This window comes from Rana temporaria, assembly GCF_905171775.1.
Source record: "Rana temporaria chromosome 2 unlocalized genomic scaffold, aRanTem1.1 chr2a, whole genome shotgun sequence".
In the NCBI taxonomy this organism is placed as follows: Eukaryota; Metazoa; Chordata; class Amphibia; order Anura; family Ranidae; genus Rana; species Rana temporaria.
The window spans coordinates 248,376-269,994 of NW_024404405.1; the positions used below are offsets into that span (position 1 = coordinate 248,376).

Below are 21,619 nucleotides of genomic sequence, written 5' to 3' on the forward strand. Positions count from 1 at the left end.
CCCTTACATCAGGGTCCCAGAGCCCCCCACATTACATCAGGGTCCCCAGAGATACCCCCTTACATCAGGGTCCCCAGAGAGCCCCTTCCTTACATCGGGGTCCCCAGATAGCCTCCCCTTGTATCAGGGTCCCCAGAGAGCCTCCCCTTGCATCAGGGTCCCCAGATAACCTTTTCCATAAATCAGGGTCCCCAGATTGCCCTTTCCTTACATCAGGGTCCCCAGATAGCCCCTTTTACATTAGGGTCCCCAGAGAGCCCCTTTCTTACATAAGGGTCCCCAGAGAGCCCCATCCTTTAATCAGGGTCCCCAAAGAGCCCCCACTTACATCAGGGTCCCCAGATAGCCTTCCCCTTAAATCAGGGTCCCCAGAGAGACCCCTTACATCAGGGATCCTAGAGAGCCACTTCCTTACATCAGGGTCCCCAGAAAGCCCCTTTCTTACATTATGGTCCCCAGAGAGCCCCTCATTTAATCGGGGTCCCCAAAGAGCCCCTCCTATACATCAGGGTCCCCAGTGAGACCCTTCCTTACATCAGGGTCCCCAGATAGTCTTCCCCTTAAATCAGGGTCCCCAGAGAGACCCCTTACATCAGGGTCCCCTGAGAGCCCCTTCCTTACATCAGGGTCCCCATATAGCCTCCCCTTACATCAGCATCCCCAGATAGGCTACCCCTTACATCAGGGTCCCCAGAGAGCCCCTTTCTTACATCGGGATCCCCAGAGAGCCCCTCCTTTAATCGGGGTCCCCAAAGAGCCCCTTCTTTACACCAGGGTCTCCACAGAGCCCCCACTTACATCATGGTCCCCAGAGAGCACCTTCCTTACATCAGGGTCCCCAGATAGCCTTCCCCTTAAATCAGGGTCCCCAGATAGGCTCCCCCTTACACCAGGGTCCCCAGATAGCCCCTCCTTTACATTAGGGTCCCCAGAGAGCCCTTCTTTTACATCAGGGTCCCCAGAGAGCCCCTCCTTTACATCAGGGTCCCCACAGAGCCCCTCCTTACATCAGGGTCACAAGAGAGCCCCTCCCTTATATCACGGTCTCCAGAGGGCCTTCCCCTTACACCAGGGTCCCCAGAGAGCCCCTTTCATCAGGGTCCCCAGAGAGAGGAGGTTGAGGGTGGGTGAGCAGGGATGGACTGGCCATCGGGACTACCGGGAGATTCCCGGTGGGCCGATGGCTCTGTGGGTCAGTTTCAGTTTTTTTTTTACAGAAATGCCTCTTATTTATTTTTATTTTTTGTGTAGCGGGTACCCACAGCCCCGCATCTTCACCCGGCCACCGTGGAGCGGATTCAGGCACAAATTGGGTGTCTCAATCGATTTCCTAACTGGTTGCTAGCCACACCTGCCGCCTGGCGTCTGACAACCAGTGACGTCAGGCGGACAGAAGGAGGCTGAGGCGGCCCGGCATTCACAGCAGAGCAGGACTTAACTTCCTCCTCCTCCGTGCCGAGTGCTTAGCTCCACCCACCTGCTCCTCTTCTCTGGTTGGGTGACATGCTCTCAGAGAGGGAGTGCTGTGTGCGATCTTCTGCTGCCCGCGCCCGACTTTTCCACACTGCCCGCGCCCGACTTTTCCACGCTGCCCGCGCCCGACTTTTCCGCACTGCCTGAGTGCTGACTGAGTGAGCCGAGAGGGAGAGCAGAACTTCCTATGCCTGCTGTGTCCCCACTGCTGTTTTCCCTGCTCCCTGTTGCTGTTCGGGATCTGCAGGAAGCTGTCACTATGTCAGGTGACTTCAGGCATGCCCATACTGGCTCCCAAACTACAGCACGGTATTGGCCAATGGGGAAACAAACAGAAATATGACAAGTGAGCCGGAGGGGACATCAATGTACAAGGTAATAGATCACTGAAGAGTGTGAGGATCGGCTTTGGTGGTAAGCTCTGTAACATTAAACAAAACTAGTTCTGAAAGCTGTGATTCCTTAGGGGTAAAAGTGCAGTCAGTTACCCTCCATAGTGACTCAAGGGGTTCATTTCTACCTCTGATTTAAGATTAGATAGGTAGAGTTAGGCCGACTTATCAGTAGATATCAGTAGATAAGCCGGCCTAACTCAGAATCTACGCCGACTTTTGTTTAAGTGTATTCTCAAACAGAGATACGCTTAACCACTTCCCGCCCGGCCTATGGCCGATTTACGTCCGGGAAGTGGTTGTGAAATCCTGACAGGACGTTCATGAACGTCCTGCAGGATTTCATGCCGCGCACGCCCGTGGGGGCGCGCAGCGCGGCAATCGGTGATGCGGGGTGTCAGTCTGACACCCTGCATCTCCGATCTCGGTAAAGAGCCTCCGGCGGAGACTCTTTACCACGTGATCAGCCGTGTCCAATCACGGCTGATCACGATGTAAACAGGAAGAGCCGTTGATGGCTCTTCCTCACTCGCGTCTGACAGACGCGAGTAGAGGAGAGCCGATCGGCGGCTCTCCTGACAGGGGGGGTTCGTGCTGATTGTTTATCAGCGCAGCCCCCCCTCGGATCGCCACATGGACCACCAGGGAAGCCCACCCTGGACCACCAGGTTGTGCCAAAAAAAAAAAAGCCTAAAAAAATAAATAAAAAAAAAGTAAAAAATAAATAAATAAAGCATTAAAAAAAAAAAGATGCCAATCAGTGCCCACAAATGGGCACTGACTGGCAACCTGGGTAAATCACCTGTGCTGCCCCACAGTGTCCATCAGTGCCACCCCAGTGTCCAGTGCCACCCCACAGTGCCCATCCATGCCCAGTGCCCACCTATCAGTGCCCATCTGTGTCACCCATAAGTATCCATCAGTGCCACCCATAAGTGCCGCCCATGAGTGCCCATCTGTGCCGCCTATGAGTGCCCAGTGCCGCCCAATAGTGCCCATCAGTGCCGCCTATGTGTGCCCATCAGTGCCGCCTATGAGTGCCCAGTGCCGCCCAAGAGTGCCCATCAGTGCCGCCTATGTGTGCCCATCAATGTCGCCTATGTGTGCCCATCAGTGCCGCCTATGAGTGCCCATCAGTGCTGCATACCAGCGCCGCCAATCAGTGCCACCTCATCTGTGCCCGTCAGTACTACCTCATCGATGTCCATCAGTGCCATCTCATCGGTGCCCATCAGTGCCACCATATCAGTGCCCGTAATTGAAAGAGAAAAACGTATTTACAAAAAAATTAACAGAAAAAAATAAAAACATAATTTTTTTAGTTGTTGCGCAATAAAAAAAAATCGCAGAGGTGATCAAATACCACCAAAAGAAAGCTCTATTTGTGGGTAAAAAAGGACGCCAATTTTGTTTGGGTACAGTGTAGCACGACCGCGCAATTGTCATTCAAAGTGCGACAGTGCTGAAAGCTGAAAATTGGCTTGGGCAGGAAGGTGCGTAAGTGCCCTGTATGGAAGTGGTTAAACATATCTAAGATAGGATGGCTTGCGCCGTCCTATCTTAGATTGCAATTTTTCAGATTTGGCGCTAGGTGGCGCTTCCATTGCGGGCGGCGTAGATTATGTAAATGAGTTTCTACGTCGATTCACTAACGTACACCCGGCCGCCGCAGTCGTTTTACGCCGTTTCCGTAAGGCCTTAGGCGGCCTAAAGTTATTCCACCTATGAGGTGGAACAACAATGTTAAAGTATGGCCGCCGTTCCCGCCGCGAGGTTTGAATTTTTTTACGTCGTTTGCGTAAGTCGTCCGCGAATCGGGAGTTACGTCGTTTACGTCCACGTCGAAATTAATAGGCCCGTACTTAGCCGAAATGCGCACTGGAAAATGTAGGCGCCCGGCGCATGCGCAGTAGCCAAAAAACTTCAAAAACGTGAGGTCAAGCCTCATTACCATTAAACACGCCCCCCTCCAACCCATTTAAATTTGGCGCCCTTACGCCCGCCGCGTTTACACTACGCCGCCCTAAGTAAGGAGGTAAGTGCCTTGAGAATCATGTACTTTCCTCTCTTACTTAAGGCGGCGTAGTGTAAACACGCTAGGCTACGCCGTCTTAAAATTGCGCACCCGTACCTGAATCTACCTACTTGTCTTTGGCAGCTTCTCTCTCCCCTTATGTTAGTTTGCGCGTTTTGCTGTATTGCCCCTCTGGTGTGGCTGATCTGAGGGTCCAGAGTCATTACCTGGGGGTCAGTATTCGGAATGTGGGGAGATAACATTATTTTATCACTAGAGTCACAGACAGTATCTTATGCCATTGATAAGAAACACATGGGGACTCTAGTCACACAGCATTGCCTGGCTATCTATGGATGTGCTATATGTTTAGGCTATTTATTTCTCCAATGATCTATTACTCCATGCTGTCATGTTAGGTTGCAGTAAATTGATATAAGAACAGGAACAAAGGCCCAGATTCCCGTAGATGGGCGCAAAATTGTGCGGGCGTTACCTATCTCATTTACGTTACGCTGCCGCAAGTTTTTCAGGCAAGTGCTTTATTCACAAAGCACTTGCCTGTAAAGTTGCGGCGGCGTAGCGTAAATCACCCGGCGGAATTCAAATTCGGCGGGTAGGGGGCGTGTATCATTTAAATGAAGCGCGTCCCCAGCGCCGAACAAACTGCGCATGCGCCGTCCCTAAAATATCCCAGTGTGCATTGCTCCAAATGACTTCGCAAGGACGTCATTGGTTTCGACGTGAACGTAAATAACGTCCAGCCCCATTCACGGACGACTTACGCAAACGACGTAAATTTTCGATGGCCATACTTAACATTGGCTGCGCCTCATAGACCCAGGGGCAACTTTACGCCGGGAAAAGCCTAACGTAAACGTCGTAACTTTACTGCGTCGGCCGCGCGTACGTTCGGGAATTCGCGTATCTAGCTAATTTGCATACTCAACGGGGTAATCGACGGAAGCGCCACCTAGCGGGCAAAAAAAAAATTGCAGTTTAGATCAGACGGCGTAAGAGACTCACGCCTGTCGGATCTAAGGGATATCTATGCGTAACTGATTCTAAGAATCAGGCGCATAGATACGACGGCGTATCTGGAGATGCGCCGTCGTATCTCTTTTGAGAATCTGGGCCACAGTATCTGCTTTCTACTGACAAGTCTAATAAGAGCGGTATTAGTATGTACTAATGTTATTTTCCTCAGACCGTGTACACCAGGCATGTCCAAAGTCAGGCCCGGGGCCAATTGCGGCCCCCGTTCCAGTTTAATGTGGCCCCCCTGGTAATTTGCACATATACTGTATTTATCGGTGCTGTCTCGGAGGGGACAGGGAGGTGCAGGGAACGAGTGCTGTCAAATTACATACAGGAGAATGTCCTGTTTACCCCGCGGCATCTATAATAGGATGTCTTGTCTCCTGGGCTGCCATTGGACGACTCCTCTGTCTATCATAGGAGGCGGGACATTGTATTAAAGAGGCTGCCATGTAAACAGGAGATTCTCCTGTATGTAATCTGTTGACGCTCGTCCCGCCCCCCCCCCTCCGAGGCTGCAGATGGGCATCGATAAGGCTGCATTCATGGCAATGGCGAGGCTGCATTCATGGCAATGGCGAGGCTACAGATGGGCACTGATTGGGCTGCATTGATGGGCAATGGCGAGGCTGCATTCATGGCAATGGCGAGGCTGCATTCATGGCAATGGCGAGGCTGCATTCATGGTAATGGCGAGGCTGCATTCATGGCAATGGCGAGGCTACAGATGGGCACTGATTGGGCTGCATTGATGGGCAATGGCGAGGCTGCATTCATGGCAATGGCGAGGCTGCATTCATGGCAATGGCGAGGCTGCATTCATGGTAATGGCGAGGCTGCATTCATGGCAATGGCGAGGCTACAGATGGGCACTGATTGGGCTGCATTGATGGGCAATGACCCTTATTTTGCTTCACAGTTCTTTATTTACTTTATTTCCCCTGAAACTTCCCTCCTAAAGTGAAGGTACGTGTTATACGCCAATAAATACGGTATATCCAAACAACACTCCCGCGCTCATCTCTTCACCACACACAGCCACAAAGGCAGGAGAATTCTTGTTGGGCCGGGTATTAGAGCTCGGGCAAACACACTTACACCAAATTTTAATGATTCAAAGAATATCAGCAAAATGGTCGGCCCTCGCGCATGTTCACTTCATCAAATCTGGCCCTTTTTGAAAAAACTTTGGACACCCCTGGTGTACACTGACATGAGAGCACCTTATATGCCCAGTGCTGGGTGATGTGTACACTGACATGAGAGCACCTTGTATGCCCAGTGCTGGGTGATGTGTACACTGACATGAGAGCACCTTGTATGCCCAGTGCTGGGTGATGTGTACACCTTGTATGCCCAGTGCTGGGTGATGTGTACACTGACATGAGAGCACCTTGTATGCCCAGTGCTGGGCGATGTGTACACTGACATGAGAGCACCTTGTATGCCCAGTGCTGGGCGATGTGTACACTGACATGAGGGCACCTTGTATGCCCAGTGCTGGGTGATGTGTACACTGACATGAGAGCACCTTGTATGCCCAGTGCTGGGTGATGTGTACACCTTGTATGCCCAGTGCTGGGCGATGTGTACACCTTGTATGCCCAGTGCTGGGTGATGTGTACACCTTGTATGCCCAGTGCTGGGTGATGTGTACACCTTGTATGCCCAGTGCTGGGTGATGTGTACACTGACATGAGGGCACCTTGTATGCCCAGTGCTGGGTGATGTGTACACTGACATGAGAGCACCTTGTATGCCCAGTGCTGGGTGATGTGTACACTGACATGAGAGCACCTTGTATGCCCAGTGCTGGGTGATGTGTACACTGACATGAGAGCACCTTGTATGCCCAGTGCTGGGTGATGTGTACACCTTGTATGCCCAGTGCTGGATGATGTGTACACCTTGTATGCCCAGTGCTGGGTGATGTGTACACCTTGTATGCCCAGTGCTGGGTGATGTGTACACCTTGTATGCCCAGTGCTGGGTGATGTGTACACCTTGTATGCCCAGTGCTGGGTGATGTGTACACCTTGTATGCCCAGTGCTGGGTGATGTGTACACCTTGTATGCCCAGTGCTGGGTGATGTGTACACCTTGTATGCCCAGTGCTGGGTGATGTGTACTCCTTGTATGCCCAGTGTTGGGCGATGTGTACATTTTATGGGATGCTGCTGAACTGATTCTCGGTGGATGTGGAAGGATATTTCAGGGAGACTTCTATTCATGATGTATCATTATTGAAGGTACTGTATATGCATTGAGATTTATAGCAGCTGAATGAGGGGTCCCCACATTATAGGGGTGCAGTTTGACAATGCTGACAATTTGGAATGGTGAGGGTCTTATTCATTTAGCTTAGATCTACAATGGCTTGCTCTGTTTTGTCCTTGTGTGTGGCCACAAGGCTTTTCTTCTATGACTGTGGTATCTCATGTGTCTCCCATATATATTGTTCCTAGAGTCACCACTGTGTACTGCCTATCATAGAAATAAAGCAGAGCGGCCAGGGCCGGCCTTTGGGGTGTGCGAGCTGTGCAGCCGCACAGGGCGCCATGGGCAACAGGGGCGCCATGCGGCCATCACAGCTGGCAGAATGTGAGTCGCAGTCAGTCACTCACATGATCATCGCAGGAGTCCCACTCCTACGTGTCACAGCAGCAGCCGCTGCCAGGTACCCCTGCCCTGGGACTGGGTGAAGAGCAACGCATCAGCTGTGGCACCTGAAAAAAAATGGCTGCTGCCGGCCCCGACAGGCACACTGCGCATGCGCCGCCGCTGCTCGGGAAAGCCTGAAAATGCTTGGCTATTCTCTGGCAGACAGCGCATGCGCAGTGGCCTCTAAGCGCCCGGCGGCGCCATTTTTAAATGCAAAGCCGCACCGCCCACTGAAAGTCACACTGAGCCCCTGGCCCTGCATGCATCTACTTTTTCAGATAAAAAGAAAAAGTATTTACTTTTTATAGCCACAGAAGGGGAGGAGGATATAAGTTACCTCTTTGTGTATGTTTAGGTGACCAAGGGGCGAGGGGTGAAGATGGGGGGGGGGCACAGGATTAGCTGGCACAGGGCGCCTGAACACCTAAGGCCGCCCCTGAGAGCGGCTAATGGACAGTGAGGGGGGCGGGGGGACTTGGGTGGCCATCAGGGTTGGCCATGTCCGGCAAGCATGGGAGAGACCTGTCATCTGCACTGCCCATCACTTCGTAGTGCACAACCCGTCTCAGCCTCAGCACTGTTCCCGAAAGGCAGCCAATGGCTGTGCAGCAATGCGGCTTCTAAAATGACAGCCAATGAGGCTTTAGCAATGTTCCTGCATGACATTAGCCCTCCCACTTCACTTCTTCACACGTTTTTCTGCGTGTTTGCAAAATAAAGTGGGCCAGTCGGGATGAAGTCCAGGGACACATTTTTGTCCCAGTCCAGCCCTCTCCTGTACTACAGCTACAGTCTCTGACCCTCTCCTGTACTACAGCTGCAGTCTCTGACCCTCGCCTGTACTACAGCTGCAGTCTCTGACCCTCTCCTGTACTACAGCTGCAGTCTCTGACCCTCTCCTGTACTACAGCTGCAGTCTCTGACCCTCGCCTGTACTACAGCTGCAGTCTCTGACCCTCGCCTGTACTACAGCTGCAGTCTCTGACCCTCGCCTGTAGTACGTTTTGCAGTCTCTGACCCTCGCCTGTAGTACGTTTTGCAGTCTCTGACCCTCGCCTGTACTACAGCTGCAGTCTCTGACCCTCGCCTGTAGTACGTTTTGCAGTCTCTGACCCTCGCCTGTAGTACGTTTTGCAGTCTCTGACCCTCGCCTGTAGTACAGCTGCAGTCTCTGACCCTCTCCTGTACTACAGCTGCAGTCTCTGACCCTCTCCTGTACTACAGCTGCAGTCTCTGACCCTCGCCTGTACTACAGCTGCAGTCTCTGACCCTCGCCTGTACTACAGCTGCAGTCTCTGACCCTCTCCTGTACTACAGCTGCAGTCTCTGACCCTCGCCTGTACTACAGCTGCAGTCTCTGACCCTCGCCTGTACTACAGTGTCATGGTCTTACCTCTCTCCTTCGTTTGACATGTGCTGGCGGCCATCTTGGTTTCTGGGACTCTTGTAGCCTCCCACCCTGCGGCTCCTCCTTCCCACTGGGAGGAGCTGGATGCCTGGCTCACATATATAGGAGCTCTGTGGCTTCAGTTCCTTGCTTGGTCCTCCTGTGTTCACATGCTTCTAAGACTGCTGCTGCTTCTGGTTCCGATCCTGGCTTCGTCTGACTTCCCTGCTGGTTCCTGATCCTGGCTTCGTCTGACTTCCCTGCTGGTTCCTGATCCTGGCTTCGTCCGACTACCCTTCTGGTTCCTGACCTCTGGCTTCGCAAGACTCTGTTTAACCATCCGTTTGGACTTTTGCTTTACAGCTTGATTTTCAATAAAGCCTTCTTATTTTCACTTATCTCTTGTTGTACGTCTGGTTCATGGTTCCGTGACATTAGGACCAAGCCATGAATTCTGACGGTACAGGGCCATTCTCGCTACCCACGCTGGTTGCCAGACTTGATCAGCAGGATTACCTGTTGGGTCAGTTCGCCGTGGCGTTGCAAACCCTGCTTGAACGCACGGCTCATTTCGCTCCCGTTGCCGATGGGTCGGTTGTCGCTCCTGGGCCCGCTCCTACTGCCGCTCCGGTTGTTGCGCCAGAGTCTACCCCGACACCTGTTGTTGCGCCTGCGGTGTTTCGGGGTATGACCGGTTCTGCCCCCCTTCCACAGCGATTTGGGGGAGAGCCAACTCAGTGCCGAGGTTTCCTTAACCAAGTGGGCATTTATTTCGAGTTGCTGCCACATGCCTTTCCCACTGAGAGATCAAAGGTGGGCTTCTTGATCTCGCTGCTCTCGGACAAGGCCTTGGCCTGGGCCAGCCCTTTATGGGAGAACAACAATCCGGTGGTTGCCGAGTTTTCCGGTTTTGTTGCTTCTCTTCGGAAGGTATTCGATGTGCCGGCTCGCGCCGCCTCTGCTGCGAAGCTCCTTATGTCCGTCAGACAGGGTTCACGATCCGTAGCCGAATACGCCATTGAGTTTCGTACCCTGGCAGCAGAGGTGGGCTGGAATAATGAGGCTCTGGTCGCTGCTTTCTCTCATGGTCTCTCGGATGCCTTGAAGGATGAGGTTGCAGCTAAGGACCTACCAGTGGAGCTCGAGGCTCTTATTTCTTTCCTGATTTTGATTGACACCAGACTCAGGGAGAGACCTTCCTTTAAGGAGAGCCTGCGGAGGCCTCCTAACAGTTTGGCGCCTACGTTTGCTGTCCCACCCGTGCCTCCCTCTCCTCCCACGCCTCCTGGGGTTGACTTGTCTGGGGGTGAACCCATGCAGCTGGGGTTTGCTCGCCTGTCCGAGGGGGAGAGGGTACTCCGGAGACGCGAGGGCCGATGCACGTACTGTGGTCTCGGTGGGCATTTTCGGTTGGCATGTCCGAACCGTCCGGGAAACGCTCGCACCTGAGATCCTGTCGGGGGCAGATCTTGGGTGGAGTCTCCTCGTCCCCGGTTTCCCGTGTTGATAAACCACTGATCACTGTTGTCCTCTCCTGGGTCGGGGGCTCGGTGACGACCCAGGCGTTGGTGGACTCTGGTGCTGGTGGTTTTTTCATTGATAGTGAGTTCGCTGCCGCCAATTCCATTCCTCTGCAGGCTCGAGGTTCCCCGCTGGCTCTAGAGGCGATAGACGGCAGACCCCTCCAGCCGTCACACGTGACTCATGAGACCCTTCCAGTGGGGATAGCCATTGGTGCCGTTCACAGAGAGTCAGTCTGCTTCCAGGTTATTTCGTCTCCACACTACTCGGTGGTCTTGGGGTACCCCTGGCTCCAGAAGCATAATCCGACTTTTGACTGGAGATCGGCCGAGATCCTCTCATGGTCACCACAGTGTGGGGCTAGTTGCATCCATGGGCCTGTCAAGTTGCTGTGTACTTCCTCGGACTCTCTGTTGCCTCCTGAATACGAGGAGTACCGGGATGTATTCGATAAGGTGCGCGCAGTTGCCCTACCTCCGCACCGCCCATACGATTGTGCCATAGAGTTACAACCTGGTGCCGTTCCTCCTCGCGGCAGGGTCTATCCACTGTCGGTTGCGGAGAATGAGGCCATGGAGGAGTACGTGATGGAGGCGCTGTCCCGTGGTCACATTCGCAAATCCTCGTCCCCGGCAGGGGCTGGATTTTTCTTTGTGAAAAAGAAGGGCGGTGAGTTGAGGCCTTGCATCGATTACAGGGGCCTTAATCGCATCACGATCAAGAACGCTTACCCGATACCCTTGATTTCCGAGCTGTTCGATCGCCTTAAGGGGGCCACGGTCTTTACCAAACTCGACTTGAGGGCGGCATATAACCTGGTAAGGATCAAGGCGGGCGATGAGTGGAAGACCGCGTTTAACACCAGGACCGGTCATTATGAATCCTTGGTTATGCCCTTTGGGTTGTGCAATGCGCCCGCAGTCTTTCAGGAATTCATCAACGATGTTTTCCGTGACCTGTTGCAGCAGTGTGTGGTGGTCTATTTGGATGACATCTTGGTATACTCTGAATCCATGGAGGCCCACATTCTGGATGTCAAGCGAGTGTTGCAACGGTTACGAGAGAACAAGCTGTTCGGTAAGCTTGAGAAATGCGAATTTCACCGATCCCAGGTAACCTTCTTAGGTTACATCATTTCCGCTGAGGGGTTCTCCATGGACCCTGAGAAGGTTTCGGCTGTCTTACAGTGGCCTCAGCCCAGTGGTCTTCGTTCCTTGCAGCGCTTTTTGGGCTTCGCCAATTATTATCGGAAGTTCATCAGGGACTTCTCCATGCTGGCCAAGCCTCTCACGGATCTGACCAGGAAGGGCAGTAATTCCCAGGTCTGGCCGCTCGAGGCCATCCGGGCTTTTGAGGCCCTAAAATCCGCCTTTGTGTCGGGCCCGATTCTGTCTCATCCCAACCCTGGGTTGCCCTTTGTCCTCGAGGTGGACGCATCTGAGACGGGAGTAGGCGCCCTTCTGTCTCAGCGTAGAACACCAGAGGGTCCGCTGCTTCCTTGTGGGTTTTACTCCCGGAAACTGTCACCCGCGGAGTGCAACTATCAGATTGGTGACAGGGAGTTATTGGCCATAGTGCAGGCTCTCAAGGAGTGGAGGCACTTGCTCGAGGGCTCCGTGGTTCCGGTTCTCATCCTGACGGACCACAAGAATCTGACCTACCTTTCTGAGGCCAAGAGATTGACACCACGTCAGGCCAGATGGGCTCTGTTCTTGTCACGTTTTAATTACGTGGTCTCCTACCTACCCGGTTCCAAGAACATCAGGGCGGATGCCTTATCACGGCAGTACTCCGAGCTGTCCAGGGAGGAATCTATACCTACTTCGGTCATACCTCCGAATCAGATCCTGGCCGCCATTCGCACCAGCCTGACCTCTCCCCTTGGTGAGCAGATTTTGGCGGCTCAATCTGGTGCTCCCTCTGGGAGACCCAACGGCAGATGTTTTGTGCCTGAGGAGTTGCGCACTCGGTTGTTGCGAACCTACCATAACTCCAAGACCGCGGGGCATCCTGGTAAGAATCAGCTGTCCTGGGCTGTTTCACGTCTGTTCTGGTGGCCTTCCCTACGTTCCGACATCGCCGCATATGTAGCGGCATGCTCCGTTTGTGCCCAGAGTAAGTCCCCTCGGCACCTTCCGTTGGGCCTGCTGCAACCCATAGCCACCGGGGAGCGCCCATGGTCACACCTGGGGATGGATTTCATTGTGGATCTCCCTGCATCCCGAGGCCATACGGTCATTCTCATGATTGTGGATCGGTTTTCCAAAATGTGCCACTGTGTTCCTCTCAAGAAGTTACCCTCTGCACAAGAATTGGCCACGATTTTTGCCTGGGAGGTCTTCCGGTTGCACGGTTTGCCCAAGGAGATAGTGTCGGATCGGGGGAGTCAGTTTGTGTCCAGGTTCTGGCGCGCCTTTTGCTCCCAGTTGGGGATTCATCTCTCCTTCTCCTCGGCCTACCACCCTCAGTCCAATGGGGCCGCAGAACGATCCAATCAGGCCTTGGAGCAATTCCTTCGTTGCTATGTCTCCGATCACCAGGACAATTGGGTTGACCTCCTGCCTTGGGCTGAGTTTGCCAGGAACACGGCAGTGAACTCTTCCTCTGGGACGTCTCCCTTCATGGCCAATTATGGGTTCCAACCTGCCGTGTTACCGGAGGCATTCTCTCCCCAGGATATTCCGGCTGTGGAGGATCACCTTTCCGTCCTACGCGCCTCTTGGGTACAGATCCAGAAGTCCCTTGAGGTCTCTGCGCAGCGCCAGAAACTCCAGGCTGATCGCAGACGAGCGCCTGCTCCTTCCTACCAGGTCGGAGACCGTGTATGGTTGTCTACTCGCAACCTCAACCTTCGAGTGCCCACTCCCAAGCTGGCTCCTCGCTTTGTTGGTCCCTTCCGAGTGCTTCGCAGGGTAAACCCGGTAGCCTATGCCCTTGCGCTTCCTCCTGGCATGCGGATCTCCAACGTGTTTCATGTCTCCCTGTTGAAGCCACTGGTGTGCAATCGCTTCACTTCCTCGGTTCCTCGGCCTCGTCCGGTCCAAGTGGGCAATCATGAGGAGTATGAGGTGAGCAATATCCTGGACTCACGCCTGGTCCGCGGTCGGGTACAGTTTTTGGTCCACTGGCGTGGTTACGGTCCAGAGGAGCGTTCCTGGGTTCCCTCCGCAGATGTCCATGCTCCTGCCTTGCTCCGAGCCTTCCACGCACGTTTCCCTCAGAAACCGTTTTTTGCACCGCGGAGGAGGGGCCCTTGAGGGGGAGGTACTGTCATGGTCTTACCTCTCTCCTTCGTTTGACATGTGCTGGCGGCCATCTTGGTTTCTGGGACTCTTGTAGCCTCCCACCCTGCGGCTCCTCCTTCCCACTGGGAGGAGCTGGATGCCTGGCTCACATATATAGGAGCTCTGTGGCTTCAGTTCCTTGCTTGGTCCTCCTGTGTTCACATGCTTCTAAGACTGCTGCTGCTTCTGGTTCCGATCCTGGCTTCGTCTGACTTCCCTGCTGGTTCCTGATCCTGGCTTCGTCTGACTTCCCTGCTGGTTCCTGATCCTGGCTTCGTCCGACTACCCTTCTGGTTCCTGACCTCTGGCTTCGCAAGACTCTGTTTAACCATCCGTTTGGACTTTTGCTTTACAGCTTGATTTTCAATAAAGCCTTCTTATTTTCACTTATCTCTTGTTGTACGTCTGGTTCATGGTTCCGTGACATACAGCTGCAGTCTCTGACCCTCGCCTGTAGTATGTTTTGCAGTCTCTGACCCTCGCCTGTAGTACGTTTTGCAGTCTCTGACCCTCGCCTGTAGTACGTTTTGCAGTCTCTGACCCTCGCCTGTAGTACGTTTTGCAGTCTCTGACCCTCGCCTGTAGTACGTTTTGCAGTCTCTGACCCTCGCCTGTAGTACGTTTTGCAGTCTCTGACCCTCGCCTGTAGTACGTTTTGCAGTCTCTGACCCTCGCCTGTAGTATGTTTTGCAGTCTCTGACCCTCGCCTGTAGTACGTTTTGCAGTCTCTGACCCTCGCCTGTAGTACGTTTTGCAGTCTCTGACCCTCGCCTGTAGTACGTTTTGCAGTCTCTGACCCTCGCCTGTAGTACGTTTTGCAGTCTCTGACCCTCGCCTGTAGTACGTTTTGCAGTCTCTGACCCTCGCCTGTAGTATGTTTTGCAGTCTCTGACCCTCGCCTGTAGTACGTTTTGCAGTCTCTGACCCTCGCCTGTAGTACGTTTTGCAGTCTCTGACCCTCGCCTGTAGTACGTTTTGCAGTCTCTGACCCTCGCCTGTAGTACGTTTTGCAGTCTCTGACCCTCGCCTGTAGTACGTTTTGCAGTCTCTGACCCTCGCCTGTAGTACGTTTTGCAGTCTCTGACCCTCGCCTGTAGTACGTTTTGCAGTCTCTGACCCTCGCCTGTAGTACATTTTGCAGTCTCTGACCCTCGCCTGTAGTACGTTTTGCAGTCTCTGACCCTCGCCTGTAGTACGTTTTGCAGTCTCTGACCCTCGCCTGTAGTATGTTTTGCAGTCTCTGACCCTCGCCTGTAGTACGTTTTGCAGTCTCTGACCCTCGCCTGTAGTACGTTTTGCAGTCTCTGACCCTCGCCTGTAGTACGTTTTGCAGTCTCTGACCCTCGCCTGTAGTACGTTTTGCAGTCTCTGACCCTCGCCTGTAGTACGTTTTGCAGTCTCTGACCCTCGCCTGTAGTACGTTTTGCAGTCTCTGACCCTCGCCTGTAGTACGTTTTGCAGTCTCTGACCCTCGCCTGTAGTACGTTTTGCAGTCTCTGACCCTCGCCTGTAGTACGTTTTGCAGTCTCTGACCCTCGCCTGTAGTACGTTTTGCAGTCTCTGACCCTCGCCTGTAGTACGTTTTGCAGTCTCTGACCCTCGCCATTAGTACGTTTTGCAGTCTCTGACCCTTGCCTGTAGTACGTTTTGCAGTCTCTGACCCTTGCCTGTAGTACGTTTTGCAGTCTCTTACCCTCGCCTGTAGTACGTTTTGCAGTCTCTGACCCTTGCCTGTAGTACGTTTTGCAGTCTCTGACCCTCGCCTGTAGTACGTTTTGCAGTCTCTGACCCTCGCCTGTAGTACGTTTTGCAGTCTCTGACCCTCGCCTGTAGTACGTTTTGCAGTCTCTGACCCTCGCCTGTAGTACGTTTTGCAGTCTCTGACCCTCGCCTGTAGTACGTTTTGCAGTCTCTGACCCTCGCCTATAGTACGTTTTGCAGTCTCTGACCCTCGCCTGTAGTACGTTTTGCAGTCTCTGACCCTCGCCTGTAGTACGTTTTGCAGTCTCTGACCCTCGCCTGTAGTACGTTTTGCAGTCTCTGACCCTCGCCTGTAGTACGTTTTGCAGTCTCTGACCCTTGCCTGTACTACAGCTGCAGTCTCTGACCCTCTCCTGTACTACGGCTGCAGTCTCTGACCCTCGCCTGTACTACGGCTGCAGTCTCTGACCCTCGCCTGTACTACAGCTGCAGTCTCTGACCCTCGCCTGTAGTATGTTTTGCAGTCTCTGACCCTCGCCTGTAGTAAGTTTTGCAGTCTCTGACCCTCGCCTGTAGTACGTTTTGCAGTCTCTGACCCTCGCCTGTAGTACGTTTTGCAGTCTCTGACCCTCGCCTGTAGTACGTTTTGCAGTCTCTGACCCTCGCCTGTAGTACGTTTTGCAGTCTCTGACCCTCGCCTGTAGTACGTTTTGCAGTCTCTGACCCTCGCCTGTAGTACGTTTTGCAGTCTCTGACCCTCGCCATTAGTACGTTTTGCAGTCTCTGACCCTTGCCTGTAGTACGTTTTTCAGTCTCTGACCCTCGCCTGTAGTACGTTTTGCAGTCTCTGACCCTTACCTGTAGTACGTTTTGCAGTCTCTGACCCTCGCCTGTAGTACGTTTTGCAGTCTCTGACCCTCGCCTGTAGTACGTTTTGCAGTCTCTGACCCTCGCCTGTAGTACGTTTTGCAGTCTCTGACCCTCGCCTGTAGTACGTTTTGCAGTCTCTGACCCTCGCCATTAGTACGTTTTGCAGTCTCTGACCCTTGCCTGTAGTACGTTTTGCAGTCTCTGACCCTTGCCTGTAGTACGTTTTGCAGTCTCTTACCCTCGCCTGTAGTACGTTTTGCAGTCTCTGACCCTTGCCTGTAGTACGTTTTGCAGTCTCTGACCCTCGCCTGTAGTACGTTTTGCAGTCTCTGACCCTCGCCTGTAGTACGTTTTGCAGTCTCTGACCCTTGCCTGTAGTACGTTTTGCAGTCTCTGACCCTCGCCTGTAGTACGTTTTGCAGTCTCTGACCCTCGCCTGTAGTACGTTTTGCAGTCTCTGACCCTCGCCTGTAGTACGTTTTGCAGTCTCTGACCCTTGCCTGTAGTACGTTTTGCAGTCTCTGACCCTCGCCTGTAGTACGTTTTGCAGTCTCTGACCCTCGCCTGTAGTACGTTTTGCAGTCTCTGACCCTCGCCTGTAGTACGTTTTGCAGTCTCTGACCCTCGCCTGTAGTACGTTTTGCAGTCTCTGACCCTCGCCATTAGTACGTTTTGCAGTCTCTGACCCTCGCCTGTAGTACGTTTTGCAGTCTCTGACCCTCGCCTGTAGTACGTTTTGCAGTCTCTGACCCTTGCCTGTATTACGTTTTGCAGTCTCTGACCCTCGCCTGTAGTACGTTTTGCAGTCTCTGACCCTCGCCATTAGTACGTTTTGCAGTCTCTGACCCTCGCCTGTAGTACGTTTTGCAGTCTCTGACCCTTGCCTGTATTACGTTTTGCAGTCTGACCCTCGCCTGTAGTACGTTTTGCAGTCTCTGACCCTCGCCTGTAGTACGTTTTGCAGTCTCTGACCCTTGCCTGTATTACGTTTTGCAGTCTCTGACCCTCGCCTGTAGTATGTTTTGCAGTCTCTGACCCGCGCCTGTAGTACGTTTTGCAGTCTCTGACCCTTGCCTGTAGTACGTTTTGCAGTCTCTGACCCTCGCCATTAGTACGTTTTGCAGTCTCTGACCCTCGCCTGTAGTACGTTTTGCAGTCTCTGACCCTCGCCATTAGTACGTTTTGCAGTCTCTGACCCTCGCCATTAGTACGTTTTGCAGTCTCTGACCCTCGCCATTAGTACGTTTTGCAGTCTCTGACCCTCGCCTGTAGTAGGTTTTGCAGTCTCTGACCCTCGCCTGTAGTACGTTTTGCAGTCTCTGACCCTCGCCTGTACTACAGCTGCAGTCTCTGACCCTCGCCTGTAGTACAGCTGCAGTCTCTGACCCTCGCCTGTACTACAGCTGCAGTCTCTGACCCTCGCCTGTAGTACGTTTTGCAGTCTCTGACCCTCGCCTGTAGTACGTTTTGCAGTCTCTGACCCTCGCCTGTAGTACGTTTTGCAGTCTCTGACCCTCGCCTGTAGTACGTTTTGCAGTCTCTGACCCTCGCCTGTAGTACGTTTTGCAGTCTCTGACCCTCGCCTGTAGTATTTCTGCAATAAAGGAGGGCTACAGGCATGAATGAATTAACGTACTGCCACTGCTTGTCATGGTCACTGATGAATTTATGTTTTTTTTTGCATGTTTTTTGCATGGGGTTAGGACAGGTGAGAGAGGGGGGGGGTGGGTGAGAGGGAATGAAAGAGAGAGTGGAGGTTCATCCAGGGACAATGCAGTGTCCAAGAATGAAGGTGCCCGGGACCGGGACATACCTGCTAATTGTTGGACTGTACCTACCCAGTAAAAGACTCTGAGCTATAACCCAAGAAGCCACCCCCTAGCAACACCACTGTGTAATATATATAATGTCCTGTATACATTGTATATTATACACAGGAGGACTACAAGTCCCAGCATGTCCTGTATACATTGTATATTATACACAGGAGGACTACAAGTCCCAGCATGTCCTGTATACATTGTATATTATACACCGGAGGACTACAAGTCCCAGCATGTCCCGTATACATTGTATATTATAGAGCGGAGGACTACAAGTCCCAGCATGTCCTGTATACATTGTATATTATACACCGGAGGACTACAAGTCCCAGCATGTACTGTATACATTGTATATTATACACCGGAGGACTACAAGTCCCAGCATGTCCTGTATACATTGTATATTATACACAGGAGGACTACAAGTCCCAGCATGTCCTGTATACATTGTATATTATACACAGGAGGACTACAAGTCCCAGCATGTCCTGTATACATTGTATATTATACACAGGAGGACTACAAGTCCCAGCATGTCCTGTATACATTGTATATTATGCACAGGAGGACTACAAGTCCCAGCATGTCCTGTATACATTGTATATTATACACAGGAGGACTACAAGTCCCAGCATGTCCTGTATACATTGTATATTATACACCGGAGGACTACAAGTCCCAGCATGTCCTGTATACATTGTATATTATAGAGCGGAGGACTACAAGTCCCAGCATGTCCTGTATACATTGTATATTATACACCGGAGGACTACAAGTCCCAGCATGTCCTGTATACATTGTATATTATACACAGGAGGACTACAAGTCCCAGCATGTCCCGTATACATTGTATATTATACACAGGAGGACTACAAGTCCCAGCATGTCCTGTATACATTGTATATTATACACAGGAGGACTACAAGTCCCAGCATGTCCTGTATACATTGTATATTATACACAGGAGGACTACAAGTCCCAGCATGTCCTGTATACATTGTATATTATACACCGGAGGACTACAAGTCCCAGCATGTCCTGTATACATTGTATATTATACACAGGAGGACTACAAGTCCCAGCATGTCCTGTATACATTGTATATTATAGAGCGGAGGACTACAAGTCCCAGCATGTCCTGTATACATTGTATATTATACACCGGAGGACTACAAGTCCCAGCATGTCCTGTATACATTGTATATTATACACAGGAGGACTACAAGTCCCAGCATGTCCTGTATACATTGTATATTATACACAGGAGGACTACAAGTCCCAGCATGTCCTGTATACATTGTATATTATACACAGGAGGACTACAAGTCCCAGCATGTCCTGTATACATTGTATATTATACACCGGAGGACTACAAGTCCCAGCATGTCCTGTATACATTGTATATTATAGAGCGGAGGACTACAAGTCCCAGCATGTCCTGTATACATTGTATATTATACACAGGAGGACTACAAGTCCCAGCATGTCCTGTATACATTGTATATTATACACCGGAGGACTACAAGTCCCAGCATGTCCTGTATACATTGTATATTATACACCGGAGGACTACAAGTCCCAGCATGTCCTGTATACATTGTATATTATACACCGGAGGACTACAAGTCCCAGCATGTCCTGTATACAGTGTATATTATACACCGGAGGACTACAAGTCCCAGCATGTCCTGTATACATTGTATATTATACACAGGAGGACTACAAGTCCCAGCATGTCCTGTATACATTGTATATTATACACAGGAGGACTACAAGTCCCAGCATGTCCTGTATACATTGTATATTATACACCGGAGGACTACAAGTCCCAGCATGTCCTGTATACATTGTATATTATACACAGGAGGACTACAAGTCCCAGCATGTCCTGTATACATTGTATATTATAGAGTGGAGGTGAGTCTTGTCTGTGTCCCCCCCCCGGTGTGTATGAAGGTGCCCCTCCCCCATGGAGGGTGTTATCTGGAGAGGGCGCTGTCCTAGGAGAAGCTTTTCCTTATCTCGGGGAGTCAGACTTCCCTGTGAAATGTAGAAGAAGGTGGAGGACTCTTCCTGATTGGTGTGTTGGTCGGGGGGGTGTGTCCAGTGGTGGGAGGACGGGGGAGGGGGGGTCTCTTGGTGATGTGCAGACAGCAGTGGAGGGAAGATTTCCCCTCTGAACACAAAGATGTCACTTTCCAGGAACAGCCAATAAAAGTGCCGCCAGGTAAGTGTAAAATATCGGAAGATACAATTCATATTTCAGGATCTTTAGACGTTTCCCGAGGATTTGGTTTGATAGTTGAAGAGTCAGGATGACTTCCACCAAAGTGACATTTTATTGTCACACAATTGTCACCAGAGAAACAATGTAACACGTGTGACAGTTCAGTGGAGGGAAAACACATATAAGGAATACGATGGAAGAGAGAGTCCTCATGTCTATGGAGAGTCTTCCATGTCTCGTGTCTATGGAGAGTCTTCCATGTCTCGTGTCTATGGAGAGTCTTCCATGTCTCGTGTCTATGGAGAGTCTTCCATGTCTCGTGTCTATGGAGAGTCTTCCATGTCTCATGTCTATGGAGAGTCTTCCATGTCTCATGTCTATGGAGAGTCTTCCATGTCTCGTGTCTATGGAGAGTCTTCCATGTCTCGTGTCTATGGAGAGTCTTCCATGTCTCGTGTCTATGGAGAGTCTTCCATGTCTCATGTGTCCTCATGTCTATGGAGAGTCTTCCATGTCTCGTGTCTATGGAGAGTCTTCCATGTCTCGTGTCTATGGAGAGTCTTCCATGTCTCATGTCTATGGAGAGTCTTCCATGTCTCATGTCTATGGAGAGTCTTCCATGTCTCGTGTCTATGGAGAGTCTTCCATGTCTCGTGTCTATGGAGAGTCTTCCATGTCTCGTGTGTCCTCATGTCTATGGAGAGTCTTCCATGTCTCATGTCTATGGAGAGTCTTCCATGTCTCGTGTCTATGGAGAGTCTTCCATGTCTCGTGTCTATGGAGAGTCTTCCATGTCTCGTGTCTATGGAGAGTCTTCCATGTCTCGTGTCTATGGAGAGTCTTCCATGTCTCGTGTCTATGGAGAGTCTTCCATGTCTCGTGTCTATGGAGAGTCTTCCATGTCTCGTGTGTCCTCATGTCTATGGAGAGTCTTCCATGTCTCGTGTCTATGGAGAGTCTTCCATGTCTCGTGTCTATGGAGAGTCTTCCATGTCTCATGTCTATGGAGAGTCTTCCATGTCTCATGTCTATGGAGAGTCTTCCATGTCTCGTGTCTATGGAGAGTCTTCCATGTCTCGTGTCTATGGAGAGTCTTCCATGTCTCGTGTGTCCTCATGTCTATGGAGAGTCTTCCATGTCTCGTGTCTATGGAGAGTCTTCCATGTCTCTTGTCTATGGAGAGTCTTCCATGTCTCGTGTCTATGGAGAGTCTTCCATGTCTCGTGTC

The 21,619-nt window shown here is 51.7% G+C and overlaps 2 protein-coding genes across 2 annotated transcripts in view; one reads left to right on the forward strand and one right to left on the reverse strand.

The window, feature by feature from the left end:
* The window catches only part of LOC120921534 (zinc finger protein 850-like), a 260,049-nt gene that overhangs the window by 114,839 nt on the left and 123,591 nt on the right, over nt 1-21,619 (reverse strand). The window lies entirely within an intron of this gene.
* LOC120921532 (zinc finger protein 84-like) overlaps nt 20,114-21,619 on the forward strand; it is a 35,324-nt gene continuing 33,818 nt past the window's right edge. Inside the window, exon 1 of the mRNA XM_040334031.1 lies at nt 20,114-20,391. The gene's annotated coding sequence lies outside the window, so the exon portion shown is untranslated. The remainder of the gene's footprint in view (nt 20,392-21,619) is intronic.